The following is a 12235-nucleotide window of genomic DNA, read 5'->3' on the forward strand; positions in this document are numbered from 1 at the left end:
ATCTTTCCTTTCTGTTTCCCCCTCTGCCTCCAAAATTTCTTAATCCTATTCTGCTCACATCCAGAAGTCATTTACTTAACAACCTTAATGACAGGTAATACAAACCCTAAGAAGTAAGTAAAACTGCCGCCTGTTGAAGTTCCTACGCTGTTATCACTAGTGTTCCTCTGGCCCTTGGTGGGCGCTTACTTGCTTTTAGTTTACAGATAGATTTAACAAGCCTTGTTAGCCAGTCATCAATCCCATTGCTGATGAAGATGGGATGTTGTAGAGCAAGGCAGGCGTGCTTAAAGCTGCCGGAACTAACAGCCCGACAGCCTGGTAATGATGGGGAAAAGATGAGAATCAGGTACCTTATTTTTTTATTTTTATTTTTTTTTTGCGGTACGCGGGCCTCTCACTGTTGTGGTCTCCCCCGTTGCGGAGCACAGGCTCCGGACGCGCAGGCTCAGCGGCCATGGCTCACGGGCCCAGCCGCTTCGCGGCATGTGGGACCTTCCCGGACCGGGGCATGAACCCGCGTCCCCCGCATCGGCAGGCGGACTCTCAACCACTGCGCCACCAGGGAAGCCCCAGGTACCTTATTTTAAAAAGCAGTCTGGGGCCATATAGTATAGAAGCCAAAACTTCACATAGCTCAACAGCTGCTGAGGGTCACTATCACACATTAAATCACTATTGCTCACGGCATGTCCGAGAGATGAAGAAAAAGTTAAATTGTGTGCAGTGTACTTTGTTTTAAAAAGGACCTACACGGGTTATCCATTATGGAGATATTCTCATTCCAAATACTTCAATTAAAAGATATTTTAGTGCTTAAGGCTAGGAAAAAGCTTTAATTACCTATAATATTAACTCCTCTTTCTTCAAAGACGCCGGATAATAAGTATTTACTGTTGCTCTTTAAAGAATGATCACCACGCAGGCTTTAAAAAAATGGACAAAATGGTTCAACGGTCACGACTGATATGTTTAATACAAAGAGTTTTTATAGAGTAAAAGGAAAGAGATGAGCATCTCCACAGAGAGGTGGGTAAAGGACTCGAACAGGCAATTCAAAAATGGCTAATAAAGAAGCCTACATCCCCACATGTGTGCTTTTTGAAACAGCAAAAGCCGTAAATGTATACACTTCCTGCAACCAAGAGACCCTACTTCCAGGGATTTATCCTGCAGGGAGGAGGCTATTCACCACAAGCATTAATTATAATTTTTTTTTTTAAAAAAGGAAATATCCTAAATGTCCAAGAACAGGGAGTTAGGCCGAGTTTGGTTCATCCAAGCTGATTGAAAGCTACACAGCTACGGAGAAGCAGGCTGATAATAACATACGCGGGTATTGGGAAACCCTCAGTCCCAGGCAAACCAGGACGGCGGGTCACCCTAACTGCAAGAGGTGGGGAAAAAAGCAAATTACAGTGCCTTTGGAAAATAAACAAGTGTATATATCATATAGGGGAAAAGTACTAAAAAATTACGCCGAAGTTGTCTTAGTTTGTTCTTTACTTCCATTGTGCATTCTATTGTTCTTTATTCCTCCAATTTTTTCGCTTCGAGCACTACTGTCGCAAGTGAGGTGGGGTGATTCTCAAGAAATAAATTCATCAGAATTTGGGTCTTTTCGATTTCTCTCCTAAGCCCAGAGCTGACATTGTGCTCCTGGACTCCAGATCCCATCCCTGGGACTCAGAAGCAGGCTGAGAAGCCTCATTTGCAAGAGGCTGCCTGAGCCTGGGGAGATGGGTGTGCTCTGCAGAGGCAGACAGATAATTACCTAACGCCAACACCGGGATCTGGAATAATACGCTAACCAGCTCACTTCCTAATAGCCCTATCGGTGACAATCTACTGCATTGTCTTATGAAAACCTGCTGCCTGTTCCTAGGCAACCTGATCAACGAAATTTTCAGGTTTATACAATTTTCATTTAGGAAACATAAAGGTTAACTGACTGTAATGGGAGTATTTTAAACAAACCCACCTCCTCTTCCTCTCACAGAACAGGGCTGGCAGCTCTGTTGAATTCTGCTCTGTCTGGGCTAGTGATGTTTCGGGCGGCACCGGCTGCGTGGGTTCTGTCAACCCCTCGCCGTGTCGATGGTGAGCGCTCCCGGAGACCAGGGGCCGTGGCATGCGCTCTCTCTGGGGGACCCTGCACGTCCCGGGCACTTGGAGTGACAGGCAAAGGCAGCAGTCGCACTAGGGTGCCTGGCCTGGCCTGGCTGGCACGGAAGGCTTCTCGAAAGATTTCTCAGGACCAGGAGGCCTGCCCCCAGCCCTCACTACCTTTGATGATCTCATATGAAGAAAATACACAAAAGGGAAAAGAGGTATAGCTTTTCTCTCCCTGGATCCTGAGTCCTTGCAGTGGGCCTGGGGCTTGCTGAGGATGAAACTCTGTCCTACTCCCATCAGACTGTGAGTTCTCAGGGCAGGGATCAGGGTCTGCCTCTACTCCCTGGTCCCTCAGTGAGGTTCCATACAGAGCACGGATGGACCTACAGGCTCCTTCAGGGAGACCCAGTCTACTTGATGCCACGGTGCTGAGGAACGCGACGGGCCCAGCGAGCGCTAGGCAGCACGGGTGCAGAGACACACAAGGCAGGGCCCCGTCCGAGGGCCGTCAGTCTATGAAAAGAACAGGTCCTGACTGCCCCGTTCTCCTAACATTAAGGCAAATATTCATCTGTCAGCCTGTCCCTTGTCACTTCTGGGCCCGTAAGCCTCTGGTACCTCTTGAGTGAGCCTACATTTGAGTCACCCCCATCCTTGCTCTCCTCCCACTGGGCCCTGGGCAAACCAGAGAACTTGGCAGGAGCACCAGAGTTACAGTCAGAGCCAGAACTCAGGGAACCAGTCCATCTCCGCAGCTCCACGCACTCAGGCCACACGCGGTCCCAGTTTTCTATTGCTGTGCAACAAACTCCCCCACGCTTGGTGGCTCTGAGCGATAATTTATCGTGCTTCCTGGTGGCTCTGAGTGCGGAGTGGGCCCAGCGGGGCTCCTGCCTGTGGTCGCTCATGTAGCTGTGGTCAGATGATGGCTGGGGCTGGAGCCAGAGGAAGCCTGCCTCGGAGGACAGCCAAGATGCCTTCTTCCCTCCCACGGCGGGCAGCGGACGCTGCTTTGGCTGACTGTTCATCGTGGCTTCTCCGTGGCACTCGGTCTTCTCCCAGCATGGTGGCTGAGTCCCCAGAGGGAGTGTCCCAAGCATGAGCATCCCAAGGGACCGAGGCTGAAGCCACCCAGCTTCTTATCTCAGCCTTGGGAGTCACACTGTTTCTTCCATCACCTTCTACTGGTTACACTGGGCCAGCCTGGATTTGGTGTAGGAGGGGGACACGCTCAAGGACATGAATGCTGGGAGGCCTAGGTCACGGGGCCCATCTTTGGAGACTATGGCACGAGACCAATGGAGAGCAGTGAGCAGACAGGACAGCGGGACCCTTGGTGACGGGCTTGCTGGGGGCTGCCTTCGCCATGGGGCACAAGGCAGGGCACTGAGGCTCCCTTCCCAGGGCAGCCCCAGAGACACTCAACTGGCTCCCCAGGTAAATAGAAGCAAAATAGGAGTGGTTGTCCTGGTGACCTGATCTGCTGCTCCAGCTCTTTCAGCACCGTCCCTTTTACGGTTAGACCCCCTCATTTACGGTAAATGCTCCCCAACGCCCACACCCAAAGTGCGCACCCTCAGGCAGCCCTGGTGGGGGCAGAGTCTGAGGGAGAAACGTCTCCGAGGCTTGGGTCTCAGGTCTCCTCCATCAACAGCTCAGACCCCACCTCTGCAGCTTCTCGCCACGGCTGCCATCAATACTGTTTCAAATGGCAGCTGGAGAAAGTCATCTGGGTGGGGGGGCAGAAGACGGAGCGGGAGTTCCGTTGGGATCTGTGCTCGTAAGAAGCCTCAGGGGCCACTTGTGACCAGCTGCTCACACCAGGAAGGTGAGGCCTCCATTTTCAAGCTTCACGGCTGGCAAAGCCACAGAGTAACCCCACACCGGGGTCCAAATGCCAAGACGTGCCAACCCCCCAAAGCTAGATGGACTTGCTTTAAAATTCCAACCTCCAAATACGCTGCTTTGCTTGGCAAACCAGCCTTGGAGGAGAGGGTGTGGCTTCCCTGTAGCCCACTGAACCCTCTTCAAGGACAGAACTTCCAGGCTGGGGGCTGTCCCTCCAGAGGGTGAATCGGAGGCTACTGTGAGGGTGACGTGTGGTCCCTGAGCCTCTGTGCAGCTGCTCGTTGGTGTGGGGTGCCTCCGCCCATCTGGGTCCAAAGCAACTCAGCGAGGAGGTCTGTTTCTAACTTTATGTTTAGAAGGAACTTCAAGAGGACAGCACAAAGGACACTGCACACCCCTTACCAGAGTCACCTGTTGTGAACATTTGGTGGCTCCTGCTTTATCATTTGCACGCTCTTTGTCTCTGTCTATAACCGTGTATTCCCCTGAACCACCTGAGAGGAGGCTGCGTCCATTACGGTTTGCGTTTCCGAAACATAAAGACATTTTCTTACATGAGCACAGTTCAGTTAGCAACCTCAGGACATTTAGCGTCTATAAAATGCTGTACTCCAGTTCACCCAATGATCCCTTTCATAGCAGTATGCCCACCTTGTAGAACAGGAAGCTGAGGCCCACGGACGTCATACACGGTGCCTGTTGCTTCAGAACCAGTTTATGTCTGGTGGGTCTGGGTTTGAACCCAGGTGCGCCTGGTGTCACGGCCCAACCAAGGCGGAGGACCCCGTGCCACCCCCTCTTTAGGGGGGCGATGCTTGGCACTGGCTTTGGAGAAGGCGCTGGGGCTTCAGCGGCGACAGCTTCCCTGCAGCTACTCTGAGTGGCCGCTGTTGCCCAGCTGGCCCGCAGCCCCTGCTCAGGCAAGCTCCCTGCCGGGCACCTTTTGGAAGAGGCTGGCAGTCGGAGGAGGATGCCACAGTCTGGGAAGTGAAAAGGCTTTTGTTCTTCCTTGGTCTCTACACAAACGGCCCTGGTCAGCACGTACCCCAGGGCCAGGAGGGAAGCCTGGCCTGGCCTCAGTCTGGGGAAAGCCAAGCCCCGCAGCCGTGGCCTTGATTTACCACCAAGGACAAGGGAGACCTGTGTGGCCCGAAGAAGCCAGCGTTTGCAGCTTCACTTCTTGCCCCAAACAGGTCACGTTAGAACCATTTACTCCTCTAGGGAGAGAGGGGCCTACTTCAAAGGATAAAATAGATCTCAAAGAGATCAACCTGGACCACGTGGCTGGCAGGAGGGGAGGGGACAGCTGTAGGTCGGGCCTCTCGGGGTGGGCGAGCGCTCGGGGTGGGGGATGGCTCGTGGCTTCTGCTGTGGGCACCATCCCTCTGGGGAGCTTCCCAAAAGACACAGACACCTGACCACCGGCATCTCCTCTGACTCAAGCTGCACCCCCTCCCCAGCCAGGTCCCGGAGGGCTCCAGGACAGTACTGCCTCTCTGAAGCCCCAAGCTGACCATCTCCTGCAGCCCCCCGGCTCTGAGCGGAAGGGCGATGACACTCAGGTATAAAGATTCTGGGGTCCTGCCCCGAGCCAGCAGCTCCCCAGGCTCTCTAGTGAGGCAGGTGGGGTGAGCTGCACCCCAGAAACCACACACAGCCCCCCACTGTGGTGTCCCCCATCACAGCCCTTCTTCCTCCTGCCCGCTGCTCTCTCTCGCCCTCTCGGCCAGTCACAAGCCTTTCTGGAGACTCCAGGAGGGTGGACCCTTCACGGGGCTCTTGCCCTCAGGGATCCTGCAGAGCAAGACAAAGCCTAGACAAGCTCCTTGGGAAGGAACTGAGTCTACTGTCCCGCCCCGCGCATGGTGCCCAGAGCCGGCCTCAAGAGCACGGCGGCTACAGCATGTGCTAGAGAACGTGCAGCAGCTGCAAACGAAGGTGAGGGCCCTTGTCCCACCATCACTCAGAGTTTCAGGACGGCAGCTGGGTGAACGCCTGGCCTGAGACACCATCACGCCGGGGGCAGCAACCACACCCTGGAAATCCTGGCAGCCGCCCTGGGAAGACCCAGCCCTTGACTCCAGCGGGAAAGGGCATCCAGCCGTCTGGCTACACCTGCGCCTCCCTAGTGCCAGCTCTTGTGCCCTCTGCCAATGCAGAGAGGACCCCCAGACATCTCCATCAGACACTGTCCTTGTAGACAGGGAGCAGCGTGCGGCCAAGCATCAGAGGACCCACTTGTATGGATAAGTTGTCTTGTTCCAATGCAAAGGGGTCCTCACAGATAGGGGACCCCCCCACCAATGGAGTCTAAGGAAGAGGGGGTTACTGTGCAAACCGAAATGGAAATGCCAGCCTGGGAAGTGAAGGAGGCCAGCAGAAACGTCTACCTTCAAAGGACACACGCTTGCTATAAGTGGCCCAGACCCATTCGTGACAAGCACTGAGAGTCCCACCGGACACAGAATCCTGACTCCCCTCTCTGGGCAGCAGAATTACGCTGGAGAAGAAGGAACATACTGTGCACTGAGCACTGCCCATATGCAAGGCATAGTCACGACATCCTCGTGTGCGTGTGTGTCTCTGTGTATACATATATTATATAATGTAGAACATATGTCACGACACATACATGTCACACATAAAGCACAGCGCCTGGCACACAGAAGTCCTCCAAGAATGCCCAGTGTTCTCGACACCCTCACTAATCGACTCCCCGTTTCCTCCGTGAGTTGGCCTGACTCACCCCATGGTTAGAGTAGAAAAGGAAACTGAGGCTTCGAAGAAGGATTTGTCCAGGGTCACAAAGCCAGATAATGACAGAGCTAGGATTCAATCCTAGGTCCTCCAATTCAAAACCCCTGTCCCCACCTCTCGGCCTCTGGCCAGCCCTTCCCTACCTCCCTCTATCCACCCGTCAAGGCCCATTCGGAAGCTGTTCCTCCCACAAGGCCATCCCCGATCCTAGTTCCAGAATTAATTTCCCCACCACTTCCGGGACTAATTTCATCCACTGTTTCCTCTGCTCAGTACTTCATTAAAATCAGCGATGGCAAAGTGAAAACAGTCATAAACCAATACCATTAGCACCTCCTACTCAGCAGGCAGGGCTGGGTGGGGACACAGATGAATTCAGGATGTCGCTCAGAGTCTGGGCAAGGAATGGAGAGGAGCTGGTGCCTAACCCTGTCCGAAGACACATGCCCAGTGTCCACCGCAGCCTCCAAGGGGTGCCCAGATCCAAGGGGGCCTTGTCCTGCAGCCTAGCCTAGAGGCTAAGGTCCCCGGTTTTGTCTCTGCTCCACTGCCAGCTCTGAGCTGGGACCAGCTGCCTGACTTCCCTGTGCCTCAATTTTCTCATCTGTATAACAGAGTAACAGCAATGTCCACCCCACAGGGCTGCAGTAAGCTAAGAAATTAAACTAGCTAATCCTATAAGTGCTCACGCTGGATAAAGTTAGGTGGGTCACACCTGACTGTCCTCCACATGGAGCCTAGGTGCGAGCCTTTCAAGGTGATAAAGCTAGTTCACGTCTGCGCTTAAAACGTAAATCCCAAAGCCTGGGGAGCACAGCGTAAGGGAGAAAGTGGCCGCCACCCCGCGGGCTGGGAGATCTGGCATGCTGCTACTAACTTTCTCCCTGACCTCCCCAACCTGCTGGCCGGAGGGGCCCGTCTTCCTGCTTTCATCAGCAAGGTGTGCTGAGGGAGCTTCCTAGGCCGCACTATTTGGGGAAAAAGCTGATGGTGGCAGCAGCAGCTGTTTTTTTTTTAATTTCTGGGAACCTGCAAGGGCATTTCAAAGTGAAAAGAAACCTCCGCCTCCAGCAGGTGCCCACATTCTGCCACAAGCCGCGTGTTTATCCCAGTCTGTGGTGGGCGTTGCCAGAGACCCTGCCCAGGCCTAATCTCATTTCTCAATTCAAAAGAAAAGAAAAGAAAAGGGCAGCTTGGGCATCAGCTCACGCGTCCCCGGGAAGTCGGGCAGGGCAGGTGAGTGCAGTCAAAGGCCCCAGAGAAGGGGAGCAGAGCAGCCTCTTCCAGGCGTCTCCAGGCCCCCTCCCGACCCTGTACCCCCTGGGAGGCAGGGGTAGCACACGTGGAAAAGCCCAGAGGCCTTCGGCACTGAGATACTGAGAAGGATGCTCCGCTCTCCCCAGCCCCCCCTGCAATGACCTCACCAGAGGACAGATGAAGGGCAAACGAGCCAGAGCTCAGGCAATGGGGAGGCCACCTCCCTGCAGGCCAAATTACTTCTGCCTAAAGAGCAACAGACATTTACCACCCAACCACCGCAGCCCTCCCTGCTGCCTTCCCCCACTTCCCTCAACACAGACATCCCGCTGCTCGCACAACAGAGCTGGTACAAACAGCTGATACACAAACAGCACGCGTGGAGGGGTGCGCACGCATGCGCGATGGGGGGTGGGCGGGGGAAGGACCGCTCCCTCTCCCACGTAAACACGAGGTTCATTTATTAGGTGCCTCTCTGGCGTTTCCTTTTTTTTTTTTTTCCTTCATCCTGCTTGTTTAATGTTACATTTGACGTTCTCATTTTATAGATGGCAACAGAGTCAGAATGGATGGCTAAAATTAGCTTACGAGTGAGAATGACGCTACAAATAGAATGGTGAACGCAGAAGCCTAGTTAATTCCACTCACATTACCTCCCCCCTCTATGCCCCCCACTTTTGGGCTGGTGCCCAACTGAGCTCTCAGGCCTCAGGCTGAGGAGGGGCAGCTGGAGGGAGGGGAAACATGCTGGGTCACTGGGGCACCCTGCCGGGGTCAGCACCCACCCCAGCCTGGGGCCTCCGCGGACCACCTGACCCAGCACCACAGCCCCGAGTCCAAGAGGCCAACCCAGGACTCTGCTGATCTCTCGTCCTCCTGCCCCCTCCCACCCAAAAGACCCCGTTCTGGGGGTTAATCCCCCAACTGTGCCCCAGCTGAAGGTGGCAGGCCTGAGCTCCCACCAGGCTTTGACCTTAGAAGTGGGGTTTTTGTAACCTCTCCAAAGGATGATTAAGCGGAAGTGTCCGAGTCAGCTTCTCTGGGACCTAGAAAATCACATCTGCGGGGGCCCTTCTGCTCTGCTCTGCAGGCTGTGTGCCTTCCCCTCTCCTGCGGGACCCTGCCCCCCCCCCCCCCCCCCCCCCCGGCCAGAGCATAGGAGTACCCACACTCACCCCCTCCTGCCCTGGAGACTCACGTCCCAGACCTGCCCAGGTCTGCACACCTGCATTTTACTGACTTGAAATCTGTCCAGGACCGCCTTATCTTATGATTACATCTTTGTTCAGTATAATGATTCTAAGAATAATGATAGTGGTGATGATGATAGCGAGAGTAAGAAGACTTATCACTTTGATAGAGCGTGCTATGGTCTGGTAAAACCCTTCACAAGTCCGAGTTCCAGCAGTCTCTATGGTAGGTGACACATTACCTGTCGTATGGAGAGGAGGGCCGAAGCACAGAAGCCAAGTAACTTGCCCAAGGTCACAGTGAGTAGCAATTAGTGGCTGCACTGTGGGGCACGCAGCAGTGAGGGGTTGGTGGCACCACTGTCGGGAAGGCCTCTTGGATTTACAGCACTCCATTCTGAACGTTCCTTCACTCCCCACCTGCTCAGTGCTTGGAGCCCTCTAGGAATGAAGGCGCTGCTACCTTCCACAGGCTGCTACCCCAAACCCTGGCGTCTATTTGCTGTCCCCGCCCCACCCCACCCCCGTCCCCCCACCAACTAGTAAAATGCTGACTCGATAGTAGTGAGCCTCGGTGACCACCTTGCTGAGAGCCTTTCCTTGGGCCCATTGAGATAAGCAGACCGCCTCCTCTGAGCTGTATCAGTCTAGGTCAGGAGTTGAAAACTACGGCCCACAGGCCAAATCAAGGAGCCACTTACTTTTGTAAATAAGGTTTTATTTCAACATAGCCATGCCCATCATTTACACACCATGCGTGGCTGCTTTTTGCCCTCTGACGGCAGAGTCGAGCAGCTGTGACAAAGACGTAGAGCCTTGGAGGCTTAATATACTTACTACCTGGCCCTTTACAAAAAATTTGCTGGTGCCCGGCTCAGGCCAAATGGAGGAAACGTGCAGTTACTGAGGAGGGTTTCAGGAAGGCCTATTCCTTCAAGGCTACCAGATTATACACCCGACAACAGAGCAGGCCAAGACCTCCCAGGGCCAGAAACTGAACCAGCACTTCCTAAAGCTGCCAAAGGCAGTGGCCATCACCCATCCCACCTTTCGGAGGAGGAAACAGGTACAGACAGGTGGGTATTTGCTGGGTCACGAGATAACCAGTGGTGGGTCTGGGATTCGGGCTTGGGCAAGTCCTGGGTGTTTCTAAATGACCCGGCAGGTCCCAACTTGGGGACAAGGACACGTGACATCACTCAAGGATCCAGCCCATCCAGTGTGAGCCTCACACACCTTCAGTCAACACTCCGAGACCCAAGTCAGAGGGGAGGCCCCGACACGGAGAGCTTCCTTGGGAGGAGATCTGGTCTCTGAACACACAGGGAGTGTGCAGCGGTGCCGAGAGTCCCAGACTGGCCTGGTGACCCCGGGCCAGGCCAGCTCAGCTGGCTCCACGCTCTTCCGGCCTGAGGCCCCTCACTCCCGAGTTCTTTCCTTCTGACACTGGATGGGTGATTTGTGACCCAACCCCCCACATTATCTCATTAGCAGTGCTCCTCGCCAGTGCGTTCAGACTTCAACGTGCGTACAAATCACTGCGCATCTGTCAAAATACAGATTCTGATTCAGTGCATCAGGGGTGGGGCCTGACATTCTGCATTCCTAACAAGCCTGCCAACTGCCTAGCAATTTTCATAAATTGGATCACCTTAAAGGAACAAGGAAAAGGCCTTTTTAAAGGAATTCTATAGTAATCCTTATGTAAAGCAACTAAAAACTCATCCTTATATTGACCCGTCACATCAATCCAGATTTTTCAATGATGAGGTGGCAGCAGGGTAGAGTGGGAAGGACCCAGGGCTGGAGCCAGAATGACACAGGTTCAAATCCCTGCTCTGCCCTTAGAGCCATGGACTGTGGAAGTCCCTTCACAGTTCTGAGCGCTACTGTCCCCCTCTCTACAATGGGACAATGACCTCGTGCATGTAAGCTGCTGGCACAGTGCCTGGTGACCGCCCATGTCCTGCTGTGGATCACAAGTGCCCCTGCCTGGCCCCTTTCTAAATGTACCCCGAGATCTCACCCGGTGAGGCGGGCGTCGCCTCCGACTCCTTGGAGATGGGGGCTGAGCCAGGCCTCTGAGCGGCCTGGCAGGTCTCTGTCAATTCCCACCTGCCTCCCTGCAGGGCCAGGAGGCACTGGGAGGCTGTGCTGGTGACTAATCAGGCAAGTGTCCCCGCTGCTTCAATCAGGGCCCGCGGCGGGAGGGATGTGTCACCACTGCACCAGCGCCGGCTCGCCGAGTGTCCGGGGAGGAGCCCCCTCCGGACGGTCACCAGGCGGCCCTGCGTGCGCATCCGTGTGTTTACTGTAAAGGAGCCATGTCTGCGCTGTGCTCTGACTGTGCCAGGTCGGAGGCCGGGGCTGAGTCTCATCGCTCAGGCCCTGAGCTCCGGTGGCAGCCTGCTGCCCCCGTGCCCCTTGCTGACCTGCCTCTGGGGGGTGGGGGAGATGCCTGTGGCCGACAGGGACCCCTTAGAAGCTCGGCCCTTCTTCCCAGCTGGGAATCCGGCCCCGAGCGAGCCTGTGTCCTTGGCCCTTCTCTTAGAAGAACTTGGAACCACCCAAGCCACAGCACGGCTGCCTGGGAGGGGTGGTCAGCGGCCTTGGAAGGCTGTAGCGCGGTGAGATGACCCTTCAGGTCTCTTTCAGCCTGGAGAATGGGGAACAGCCCACTGGGTACCAACGTGAGCTCTGGACCTTAGCTTTCGGGCTTGAAATCTGCTGCTGCCACTCGCCGGCCATGTGGCTCTGAGCAAGCTGCTTAACTTCTGTCTCTGCCTCACCTTGCTGATCAGTTAAATGGGGATGATAATTAGTACCTACGTCAGACGTGGGTGATAGTCCAATGACGTACAAAAAGCAAACACTCAGCAAAGCACGGAGCGAGCTCTCAAAACTACTGGCTATTCGTAGGCTCTCGTGTGGGAGCACCAGGTGGGGCTCTCTGCCCATCCCCCTGCCACCACCGCCACGGAGGCGGCGGCCTCCTTCAGGCCAGGCCTCTACGCTGGCAGTGGGGGTGTGTCAGCTCCTGCGGTCCCGGCTTCCCGGCTCCTCTGCAG

The 12235-nt window shown here is 54.9% G+C and overlaps 1 protein-coding gene across 9 annotated transcripts in view; it reads right to left on the reverse strand.

Annotated features, from left to right (window-relative positions):
* The window catches only part of MSI2 (musashi RNA binding protein 2), a 389160-nt gene that overhangs the window by 59809 nt on the left and 317116 nt on the right, over positions 1–12235 (reverse strand). The gene's annotated exons all lie outside the window — the stretch shown is intronic.

This window comes from Globicephala melas, chromosome 20, assembly GCF_963455315.2.
Source record: "Globicephala melas chromosome 20, mGloMel1.2, whole genome shotgun sequence".
Lineage (NCBI taxonomy): Eukaryota > Metazoa > Chordata > Mammalia > Artiodactyla > Delphinidae > Globicephala > Globicephala melas.